The sequence below is a fragment of the Globicephala melas genome, chromosome 1 (assembly GCF_963455315.2).
Source record: "Globicephala melas chromosome 1, mGloMel1.2, whole genome shotgun sequence".
NCBI lineage: Eukaryota > Metazoa > Chordata > Mammalia > Artiodactyla > Delphinidae > Globicephala > Globicephala melas.
The window spans coordinates 109,839,252-109,851,352 of NC_083314.1; the positions used below are offsets into that span (position 1 = coordinate 109,839,252).

Below are 12,101 nucleotides of genomic sequence, written 5' to 3' on the forward strand. Positions count from 1 at the left end.
TTTATAATTGTTATATCTTCTTCTTGGATTGATCCCTTGATCATTATGTAGTATCCTTCCTTGTCTCTTGTAACATTCTTTATTCTAAAGTCTATTTTATCTGATATGAGTATTGCTACTCCAGCTTTCTTTTGATTCCCATTTGCATTGAATATGGTTTTCCATCCCCTCACTTTCAGTCTGTATGTGTCCCTAGATCTGAAGTGGGTCTCTTGTAGACAGCATATATATGGGTCTTGTTTTTGTATCCATTCAGCAAGCCTGTGTCTTTTGGTTGGAGCATTTAATCCATTCACTTTTAAGGTAATTATTCAGATGTATGTTCCTGTTACCATTTTCTTAATTGTTATGTGTTTGTTTTTTTAGGTCCTTTTCTTCTCTTGTGTTTTCCCCTCGAGAAATTTTTTTAGCATTTGTTTTAGAGCTGGTTTGGTGGTGCTGAATTCTCTTAGCTTTTGCTTGTCTGTAAAGCTTTTGATTTCTCCATTGAATTTGAATGAGATACTTGCTGGGTAGAGTAATCTTGGTTGTAGGTTCTTCCCTTTCATCATTTTATATATATCATGCCACTCCCTTCTGGTTTGTAGAGTTTCTGCTGAGAAATCATCTGTTAACCTTATGGGAGTTCCTTTGTATGTTATTTGTCCTTTTTCCCTTGGTGCTTTCAATACTTTTTCTTTGTCTTTTTTTGTCAGTTTGATTACTATGTGTCTTGGCGTGTTTCTCCTTGGGTTTATCCTGCCTGGGACTCTGCGCTTCCTGGACTTGGGTGGTTATTTCTTTTCCCATGTTAGAGAAGTTTTCAACTATAATCAATTCAAATATTTTCTTGGGTCCTTTCTCTCTCTCCTGTCCTTCTGGATCCCTATAATGTGAATGTTGTTGCATTTCATGTTTTCCCAGAGGTCTCTTAGGCTGTCTTCATTTCTTTTCTCTTTATTCTGTTCCACAGCAGTGAATTCCACCATTCAGTCTTCCAGGTCACTTATCCGTTCTTCTGCCTCAGTTATTCTGCTACTGATTCCTTCTAGTGTATTTTTCATTTCAGTTATTGTATTGTTCATTTCTGTGTGTTTAATTTTTCTATGTGTTTGTTCTTTAATTCTTCTAGGTCTTTGTTAAACATTTCTTGCATCTTCTCAATCTTTACCTCCATTCTTTTTCTGAGGTCCTGGGTCATCTTCATTATCATTATTCTGAATTCTTTTTCTGGAAGGTTGCCTATCTCCACTTCATTTAGTTGTTTTTCTGGGATTTTATCTTGTTCCTTCATCTGATGTATAGCCCTCTGCCTTTTCATTTTGTCTATCTTTTTGTGAATGCGATTTTCATTCCACAGGCTGCAGAATTGTAGTTCTTGTTTCTGCTGTCTGTCCTCTAAACATAACTCTTTTGACCGATATAATCATATATATTTGAAGTAGACAACATGGTGATTCCATATATATATATACATTGTAGAATGATTACAAAGATCAAGATAATTAACACATACATCCCCTCACACAATTAACATAGTTAACTCTTTTCTGTGTGGGTGTGTGTGTGTGCATGCGTATGTTGAAAACACTTAAGATTTACTCTCAGCAACTTTCAAGAACATAACTCTTTATAGCAAGAGTGTAAGATGGAAAACACTTTAGGAACTTACAAACCCAGACTTAATTGTCATTTTTTCCTGGAGCAGGTCCTTCCTAGTACTGCTTGAGTATTACGAGTAAAGGAAGAATGTAGTTCTGCCTGCCTGACCCTTAATACCTACAAGGGACAGATGCTGCTTGAGAAGTGGCCTTATTACTCCAGATAATAAGGCATTGCTTGTATCTTCCACTTTGTTCTCCTCTCTGCCATTCTATTGTCGCCTGCAAGGTCCATGTAAAGTGAGATGTCTTTGGTGAGCAAATGAGAGGAGTCAGTAAACCATCACAGCAGTACTATGACTGCATATCAGGAAACCTATACAAAAGATTTAAACAAAATTGAGGTTGATTTCTCTCTTATGTCAATACAGTAGGTCTGGAGCTAGAGTGGTAGCTTCATGATATCAGGTCTCAGGCTCCTTGTCTTCCATACTATTGTTCTACCATCTTCAACTTGAAGATTCTACCTGGTTGTGCAAGAGGGTAGTAGCCAACATGTCTGTACTCAAACTGTCAGGGAAACCACAAACAGAGGGAGCAATAAGGGCATATGATCCTTCAAGACATTTCCTGGAAGCAGCACATATAGCTTCCACTTATATCCCGTTGGCTAGAATTTAGTCATATGGGTCCCACCCAGCTAAAACAAAGACTGGAAATCCAGTCTTTATACCAAGCACTCATATACTCTGCTGAAATTTGGGGGTTGTATTACTATAGAAGAAAAGAATACTAAATATTGGGGCATAACTAGCAGCCCTATCCTAAAGATTCTCTTTCCCTTTTTCTTAAGGAAAAATTGTATAGTACTTAGTAAGAACCAAGCACAATTCTAAGGGTTTTTTTTTTTTCAGTCTATGAAGTCATTTAATCCTTAAAATAGCACGATAAGTAATGTTCTATTACACACATTTTACCGATAAGGAAATTGAAATACAGAGAAATGAAGTAACTTGCCCAAGTTTACACCGCTAGAAAATTGCAGAGTTGAGACCTGAACCAGACAGGTTGGCTTGCCAACTAAGCTATACTGCCTTCTGTCTGCTGTATTTCAGAATATTTTTAGCCCTCTGTGTGAGAAAGTGGAAAAGACTTTAAAAGGGAGATACCATCTTTTTATTCAGAAAACAAATGAGCACAAGATATAAGAAAAGCACAGCCTTTAGTTATTAATTCCAAGGAGTCACTTACATTTCTGTTTTAAAAGCCAACATGAGTATAAAGAATAACACAGGGCTTCCATGGTGGCGCAGTGGTTGAGAGTCCGCCTGCTGATGCAGGGAACACAGGTTCGTGTCCCGGTCCGGGAAGATCCCACATGCCGCGGAGCGGCTGGGCCTGTGAGCCATGGCCGCTGCGCCTGCGCGTCTGGAGCCTGTGCTCTGCAACTGGAGAGGCCACAACAGTGAGAGGCCCGCGTACCGCAAAAAAAAAAAAAAAAACAATAACACAAACCTTGGCATATGAACAAAGTATTTGAATGCCCAGCATTTGGTCTTCCAATCATTGAATGAACGTGCATGTAAACCAATAACAACAATAAGAGATGGCAAATCAAACATATTTATACTCTCTCTCTCTACTTAAACCACACTGAAATAACAGTGAGGAGGTTCTTTTAAGCCATAACCCTATGAGAAAATGAACAAGGGGAAAGACAGTGACAACAAATTTATAGACCTTAGAAAGCAAACAGGCAGGTAGAAATTGACAGCAGATTCAAAAACGGTTAATCCCAGACTAGTCATAAAGAAAGCCAAAAAAGCAACTAGATCCACCCCCACAGAACTCTCCAAAGGTTCAGGACTAAAAACACGAGGGTCATTTAAAGGCCTTTCTAAGAAACAACTAGATCCTCAGATCCCCACTGCAAGTTTGCACATCCCCACCAAATTTCCTCCTTCACTTCAGCAAGAGATTGGAAGTTTATACTCTGAAGAGGGTAAACAGAGAGTGCATGAATTAGGACAAACTAGGCAGAGGTGACTGTGGTGTGGTAGAGCTGAAAAAGAGGAATAAGTGAATGTCGGCAGAATGAACGTTGTGACCCTAGCCCTCTTTTCTTCCTCTGCCACCACCATAGCCCAGACAACATCATATCTCCCACTAACAACCTCCTAACCTCCTCCTTCCTGCTTCTACTCTCGCCTACCTGCAAGTCTCTTCTCCAAAGTAACTAGAGTGACTTTTTAAAATGTAATTAAGATTATATTATTCCTCTGCTTAAGATCTTCCAATGGCTACACCAATATAAAATTGAAACTTTCTGTGGTCTTCAAGGCTCTGCGTGATCTGGTCCCTGCCTTTCTCTCCACCCTAATCTGGAAGCACTTTCCCCTGGATTACAGTGCATTAGACACACTGGCCTCTTTCTTATTCCTTGCATGCCAAGTTTATTCTTATATCAGAGCCTTTTCAACTGCTATTTTCCTATCCAGAATAATTTTTTGCAAAGTTGTGTCTTTATCATTCAATTCTGGTTCAAATGTTACCTTCTCAAAAAAAGCCTATCCTGACTATCGTATTTAAACTCTCTGCAGTCTCCACCCCTCATTGCTTCTTTCATAGCACTTATCACCATCTGAAGTCATTGTATATACTTACTTGTCTATTGCCTGTTTCTTCCTCTTTAAGGTTTGAGACACTCACTTTCTCTGCCTCATTTCCCCCAGAAGCCTCCACACCTATGTTTCCAATTCACGTATTTGTTAAATATGAGAAAAAGATAAGCAGTACTTGCTATCAGGAACTGAACTGACACTTCCCCTTAAGGCTTCGGTATTGTTAGGAACTAGCCCTGGTGTTCCCCTGTAAAATATAAAAATCGGACAGAACACTAACATCAGTCACTCTCTGGTTATGATGAAATGAGACAACAGATAAGATCACTCAATAAACTTGCTTAAACTCCAATAAAAACAAGGTCACTGCAAACTACAAAAATAGCAAACCTCCTCTTCTCCCGGTTAGCAAAACCATTGCTTCTTTACCAACTACAGACTTAGCCTTGCAATTTTCCTCCCTTCTTCTACATAAGATGTATTATGATGCCCAATCTAATAATCACCCCCACTTCCAGACAGCACCCAAAACAGCATGAATCTCCATTTCCTTGAACCCTCCCCTCCAAATCACCCAATACATGCTCAAATACTTGTCCCTATTGTACACAAGCATCTCTCCATTCACCTGATAATCTTCTGAATCTCGCAGTACCTAGGTGCAGAGTAGATTCCTTCAACCAGAGATTATCTTTGTTCTTTCTTCTGCAGTTGAATAACAAGCTACTGTTCCCCAACTCCTTCTATCCTCTCATTGTCTTAAATTAGGAGATAAGGAAAATCTACTTATGAAACCTAATTCTTACCAGAACCTCTCCTTTGGCTAACACTGCCCTCAATAAAGGAGTAATTTCTGGTGTTCCTTTTTCTCTTAGCCAATTTTTCTTCTTCACGTTTAAAGTGTCACTTATTTTCCTTCTCAGTTTCATACCCTATTCCATTCCCGGTTCTCTGATCGAATTCGTTTTACTGTTCAGGAAAGTAAAGTTCCTTTTTTTCCCCCCTCACCACCATCATAGGTGATAAATACATCTACAAAACTTTTCGCACACTCTCTTTAGTCTTGCCCTCTCTGGCACCTTCTAACATCGTTCAAACTACATGCTTCCCCTCAGCTAAGCCCTGTGACCCCACAGCTTGCTTTTTCTTCCAAATCAATCCTTTGTCCTATAACCCGCCCCAAATCAATAGGTCACATACATCCAATTAGACCTCAACTTCATACCCAATCCCGGCTATATACAAGCCTCCGCCCCATTCCACCCCTCACCTAGACCCGCGTCTATTGCAAGGCCCTGATCCGGCTCCGCACCTCCACCTGCCAAGTCCAGTCCCGGTTCCCGGCTGTCCTCACAGCACATCACGCCCGAGTCTAGACACCACAGCCAATCCCCGGCCACATCCCCACGCACCTCCCTCCCGCCCCCTTACTCTCCAGTGCCCGGCGCCTTTCACCTCCCCCTTCTCCACGCCCGCCCAGTTGCGTCCAGTCCGCTACCCCGGCCTGTCCCTCAACCAATCGGCGTTTGGAATCCCGACCCCACAGTCAATCCCTTCCAGGCTCCGCCCCCACGTCCGAGTCCCGGCCCATCAGGCTCTTGAGGCTTCGCGGGACTGGAACTCAGGGAGGCAAGGTGTTCGCGTGACGGGTGTGAGTGGGGCGCAAGGTGGTCACTTGGTGGGGCTGAGGGCAGTGGTCTCGGGTGCGGAGACGCGCGGAGGGAGGTTGGGAGGGAGGGAGGCCTAGCTGGGGTGCGCTCGCCCGGCCGCGCGCCTGGCGGGCTGGGAGGAAGAGCCGGGGCTGGATTTCCTTCAGCATTCGGACTCGCCGTTCGGAGCGGAGGCGGGAGCGCGGGCCTGGGCCGCTGACCCCCGGCCCTGGCGGCCCACGGGGCTGGTAGCAGAGGGTCAGCGCTGGAATTTCAGAGTTTGCTTGCTCTAGAGAGGGAATGGCCCTGAGGTGACTGGTCTTATAGGGTGGGGTCCCTTGGACCCCGGTCCTTGTCTCCTCCTTTTGCGCTTCATTTTTGCAATTTGGGCATTTTGTAAACGGTGTGGGAAGCTGACACCGACTCCAGTTGATCCGTAATCTGTATTCTTCCAGTTCATCCGTAATCGGTATAATCAATTTAAAAAAAGGAACAAGGCTGCTCACTTGCCACGTAAGTGACTCTTAGTGGAACCCATAGTTTTTAAGATAAAAGAAAAAAGAGGCCCAATCTGTTGCTTTTGGAGACCCCAGCCAGTACGGACATTCTTCCGTCTTGCTGGCGCGCGGCTCCCCCGCTGCTACCTGAGGGCGCAGCCGGGCAGCTGGCTCCTTCCACACTGGGCTGCACACCCACCATTACAAAGTTAACTCACGTGGGGCTGAAACCAAACTCGTGACAACTTAAACCGGACAGCCAGATTCCTTCCCTCTGCAGAAATTTGTAATTAATTACACGAATCCCATTTTCACAAAACAGCTTTTCAGCAATTTCAGGATCATGTCTCCTAACTTAAGTCTTGTGCCGGCTCCGTATGGCTGATTTTTCCCATTCTTGCTTCAGTGACATGGCTTTGAGGCTTATTCCCACTGTATTTCCCGCGCCAGTACCTTGTTCACCTCCTATATGCCCTATGTTGTATCAGTAAGCCTTATAAACATTCTAGAAGTGGACCAACAGGTACAGCGTGAGGTGGAAATAAACTTTCCTTGGGTCAGACTCTTAACCTGGGTTGTGCATTCATTAGCACTAGGCCTTTTTGCAGTCACCTCACATTAATCTTCCTTGAGCTTGCTGTTAACCTGAACATCTGTACTTTGTGAAATTCACTAAATCTTTTCCTACCTCTCCTCCACATATGCAAAGTGGTTATGAATTGATTATCTGGGTTTAAGTCCAGAGTTTCAAACTTTTTACAGTTCATCTTGACTGCTTTATTCATCTTTTAGCTCTGGATTCTCCAACAATCCATCAGCCTTCTCAGCTTCAGGTCCCCTCAAGCTGTGCCACACATATCTTCTGTATCTTCATTTTAAACAGCCTACACCAATGATAATAAATAGTTTAATTTTCTATTGATCATGTGTATATGACTGTGGAGTTTATCTTATGTATAGTATGCCATAATCAGGTTTACTAGATACCCTGATTCACAATTTCCTGATTTTCTTCACAGAACTCTGTTTTTAAGTATAAATGAAACAGTGAAAATATTGTTTAAAATGAAAAGCCATATACCTTTTGATTTTGTCCAACTTTTCAATGACATCCCAATCTATTCATTTAGCTTCTCGGTGAATATGCATATGAAATGTTAATTGCTTTAGAAAAGTGCTGCTCAAAAAATGTTTATTTAAAGTACAGAAGAAAAAAGCTTCAGGGGTTCTGAATTTGTATCTATCAGCCTGCTTAGATTTCTTTGGAGCCGATAATTCACTGGTGCCCTCACAGTTCCTTTTACAATGAAATTACCTAGTGAGAGAGTGATGAGTGAGAAGAAAAAAGATCTGGGCATTGAGGAATTCTGTCATTTAAGTTTGGGAAAATGGGAGATTGTCATAGGTCAAAAGCCAAGGGAAAATGGTGTTTCTGGGAGGAGACAGGGCTTGACCAGCTGATCTAAAGCTGCAGAGAGCTCAAGGAAAGTGAGAATTGCAAAATGTCCAGTGAATTTAACAATATGAATGTCAAAATTGACTTGCGCAAGAGCTGCCTTATGGAATGATGGGTACAAAAATCAGATTGCACTGGGTTAGGGAGTATAGATTGAGGAAAGTGGACAGTTAATAAAATGATATGTTTTCATTGGGTTGGCCAAAAAGTTCGGTTTTTTTCAATAAGATGGCTCTAGTAGCACTTGGTTGTCTTTAACTTCATTCGAAACAATTTTATTAGATTGTATTGTGACAGCTTTCAAATCAGCGTGCATTTTTAAAAAACTTATCAAAATTGGTGAATTTTTGTATAGCCATTTTAATATTGACGATGGAAGAAAAAAGCAATATTTTCGGCATATTATGCTTTATTATTTCAAGAAAGGTAAAAACGCAACCTAAGCGCAAAAAAAGATTTCTGCAGTGTATGGAGAAGGTGCTGTGAGTGACTGAACGTGTCAAAAGTGTTTTGTGAAGTTTTGTGCTGGAAATTTCTCGCTGGGTGACGCTCCATGGTTGGGTAGACCAGTTGAAGTTGATAGTGATCAAATCGAGACATTGATTGACAACAATCAACGTTATACCACTTGGGAGATAGCTGACATACTCAAAATATCCAAATCAAGCATTGAAAATCATTTGCATCGGCTTGGTTATGTGAATCACTTTGATGTTTGGGTTCCACATAAGTTAAGCGAAGAAAACCTTCTTGACCGTACTTCCGCATGCAATTCTCTACTTAAACGTAATGAAAACGTTACGTTTTTAAAACAAATTGGGACAGGCGATGAAAAGTGGATACTGTACAATAATGTGGAATGGAGGAGATCATGGGGCAAGGGAAATGAACCACCAGCAACCACATCAAAGGCCGGTCTTCGCCTAAAGAAGGTGATCTTGTGTTTATGGTGGGATTGGAAGGGAGTCCTCTATTATGAGGTCCTTCCAGAAAACCAAACGATTAATTCCAACAAGTACTGCTCCCAATTAGACCAACTGAAAGCAACAGTTGACAAAAAGCGTCCAGAATTAGTCAACAGAAAACGCATGATCTTCCATCAGGATAATGCAAGACCACATGTTTCTTTGATGACCAGACAAAAACAGCTTGGCTGGGAAGTTCTGATTCATCTGCCATATTTACCAGACATTGTACCTTTGGATTTCCATTTATTTCGGTCTTTATAAAATTCTCTTAATGGAAAAAATTTTAATTCCCTCGAAGACTGTAAAAGGCACCTGGAACAATTCTTTGCTCAAAAAGATAAAAAGTTTTGGGAAGATGGAATTATGAAGTTGCCTGAAAAATGGTAGAAGGTCGTGGAACAAAACAGTGAATTCGTTGTTCAATGAAGTTCTTGGTGAAAATGAATAATGTGTCTTTTATTTTTACCTTAAACTTTTTGGCCAACCCAATAACTAGAGGAGACTTTAGCAAGGAAAGCTGAATATGCCGAGGAGAGGGGTAATAATCAACGGAGCAAAGTCTCTGTGGAGGGGAGAGGAATGACATCTAAGTCATGGGAGGAGGGACTGTCCTTTTGTAGCAGGGTCACTTCCTTTATTATAGTAGGAAGAAAAAAGGAATATTTTTAGGTTTGTTTTTTTACATGTGGGTAGGTTGAAAGAATTCGCGTCTGATGGCTTCTGTTTTCTCTGTGATAGAGAGCAAGGTCATCTGCTTAGACTAAGGAGGGTTTTATGTTAGAGGAGTGTGGGAAAAATTTAATCATTTTGTACTATGGGAGAGAAATATTGCCTATTCTCTTATGGCTTTTGGGAGGGCCCAAGAATTAAACTGACATAATACAGATTAACAGGAGAAAAGCACACATTTAATAAAAGTTCTGTGTGACACAGGAACTGTCACAAGGAAATGAAGACCCAAAGAAGTAGCAAAACCAAGTGCTTTTATGCTAGATTGAACAAAGAGAGGCCATTGTGGAAAAGTAACCAAAAAATATAGGGAGACTAAAGGAAGATAAGAATTATTTTAACAAGGTCTGTTTGTACAGAATTCTCTCAGCTTTAACTCCCTGTCTAAGAGTGTTTCTTTTTTCCCAGTATAGGGCAGGTATCTTTCACATGGGAATTTTATCTCCTGTTTTCAGGAAGAAAGGGGGAGATCAGATCACTCTTCTTGCCTCGGCTGTTTTTCCAGTGCCTTTAGCTCACAATAATCCTTAGGCCAAAGTGGCAATTTTTTGGGGAGTATATTTTGCCATCCTGTACCTATAAAATATAGTAGAAATGCTGGAGAGTGTTGGGGGTCAATTTGAGATTAATGACCGTAATTTGTGGTGAAACCGATCCTATCCTTTGTGATTTTCTCCAGCAGTCCACAGCTTCATGGGCCACAGGAAAAACAGACACTGTAATTGAGTTCATCCAGGGCCAGGGTTTTATAGATACCTATCTATAAAAGACAGACGGAGAGCTAGGGCATTGTAAAGAACATTATTGAAGCAGTGGAACTGGCGTCTAAATTGGAAAATAAAGGAAGGTGAGGTCTGATTGAGAAAAGGAGAGGCAGCCTCCTAGAGATCTTGATGATATTTAAGAATAGTAATCATTGGAATAAGTAAGCAAATTGGAAGGATAGGTAGTTTATGGTCAAAGATCAGAATACTTCAATTAATTGTTTTGGAATTAGACCAGATTGAGGTAATGGCAAGGTGCAGGGTGTGACTATAGGAGAGAGTGCCTAGGGTGGGATGGAAGAGAATAGTGATGGGCACAGGGATGTCAGTTGTTGGATGGACCATCTCTGAAGACATGGGAATTACCTGGGATGATCACAGTACTTAGAGTTGAGAAGAAAACTGTGTGCCTAATGACAAAATCTCTAATGAATGACAAGGAGTTATCAGCAGGCCAGAAGACGATATCATTGAAGCAGATGACGGAAGTAGTAGACTGGTAATGGTAAAATAGACGGTAAGAAAGAGGTAAGTGAGGCATATACAAGCAAAAGCTGACACTGAGGCATATAGGAGTGGTATCTTCAGGGAGCAATAAGGTTTCAGTTCAAGCTAGGAGGTACAAGGAACACTCTGAAAACATAAAGATGTAATGGGATTCGCTGAGAATGGTGCAGCTGTTCCGAAAGACACAGTAGAAAGTTTGGCAAGTGGAAGAGAAATGAAGGGCTGGGTCAGTTTCCAGGCAATACTTTGCATTATGGTGGTAATGTGCTGCAGAAAACGGAAGAAGAGGTGGGAATCAGGCTTTGGGTTTTCCAGATGAAAACAGGTAGATTTAGTGTCAACTTCCAAAGGGGAATGGGTATTGAGGTGTGGTGGCCAGAGGGTGTGGCTCACCCAACCTGGGGGGAATCTCCCAAGACCTGCAGCCTGAGGTCACACACAACCAGCCACTGACGTACAGTACTTTCTGAGATTACCTTGAAACCAAGGATTCATTTATTCATCTGTTTTGAAGTATGGGGAAACTAAGGCCCACCAAAGGTCAGGGAATTGTCCCAGGATAGAAACCTTTTTTTAATATCAAAAATAAGGGTTAGAATCCAGGTATCCTGACTCCTAGTCCTGTTTGCTCCCCTCCCAGCTCCCCAACCCCATTTGTCTGAAGAAGGTAGAAGAGGTTTCTCTCACTTTTCTACTTGCAAGGAAGAATTTTACTTATACTTTCCTTACTAACAAATAAATTAGGTTGAATTTAAATAAATGGGCATTTTTTTTCTGAAAAATATATTGTCCTAAATCAAATAACTCTATGATACTGAATGAAGATTGTTCAACATAGTCACTGTTGTTTGGTAATACCTTTCCTCAGAACTAGCCCTACTGCCTAATCCAATTAATATTTTATTCCTGAACAGAACTATTAATGACCAAAGAATAGGCATTTCTTGATTTAAGAAAACCTGGTCTTTGACTTGAAAGACGTAAAACATAAGAGGTAATTATTTACTTTACAAAGGAATCAATATTTCATAAAAGGACTCATCATAAATAGTTCACTTAAATCATTAATTTATAATGTGATTTTATGTATTCATTCAGTCATTTGACACATTTATTTATCACGTGCCTCCTATGTGCCAGAGAAGACAGTGGTGAACTAAACGCACCAGGTCCACCTGTTCATGGCGCTTACATTAAATTATCAAATGAATGAGTGAGTGGTCAGCCAAACAAACAGAAAGTGCTTTGCAGAGAATTAACCTAAGCTGATGTGATGTAGAATGGCTAAGAGGCTGTCATTTAAGCTGAATTTTATTGACAAGGTAAGGAA

General features: G+C 41.1%; 1 protein-coding gene and 1 long non-coding RNA gene across 8 annotated transcripts in view; one reads left to right on the forward strand and one right to left on the reverse strand.

Moving 5' to 3' along the window:
* Positions 1-1,846: 1,846 nt before the first annotated feature.
* On the reverse strand, positions 1,847-5,555 carry LOC132593785 (uncharacterized). Of its 3 annotated transcripts, none has more exons than XR_011377793.1 (4): positions 5,472-5,555; positions 4,245-4,448; positions 2,832-3,028; positions 1,847-1,956 (listed from the first exon to the last, which is right to left on the reverse strand). It is a non-coding gene; the product is annotated as an uncharacterized lncRNA (long non-coding RNA). The 3 variants fall into 3 exon arrangements; XR_009559629.1 differs by lacking the exon at positions 1,847-1,956 and adding an exon at positions 4,830-4,959 and having other exon boundaries at positions 2,747-3,028; positions 5,472-5,530; XR_009559635.1 differs by lacking the exon at positions 1,847-1,956 and having other exon boundaries at positions 2,747-3,028.
* A 118-nt stretch (positions 5,556-5,673) lies between these two features.
* KYAT3 (kynurenine aminotransferase 3) overlaps positions 5,674-12,101 on the forward strand; it is a 76,563-nt gene continuing 70,135 nt past the window's right edge. The window contains exons 1-2 of one of the 5 annotated variants that reach the window (XM_060303147.2): positions 5,674-5,850; positions 6,306-6,363. The gene's annotated coding sequence lies outside the window, so the exon portion shown is untranslated. Of the gene's footprint in view, positions 5,869-6,305; positions 6,364-8,384; positions 12,094-12,101 lie in introns of those variants that run through there. The other 4 variants (XM_060303158.2, XM_060303140.2, XM_060303163.2 and 1 more) reach the window with 4 other exon arrangements.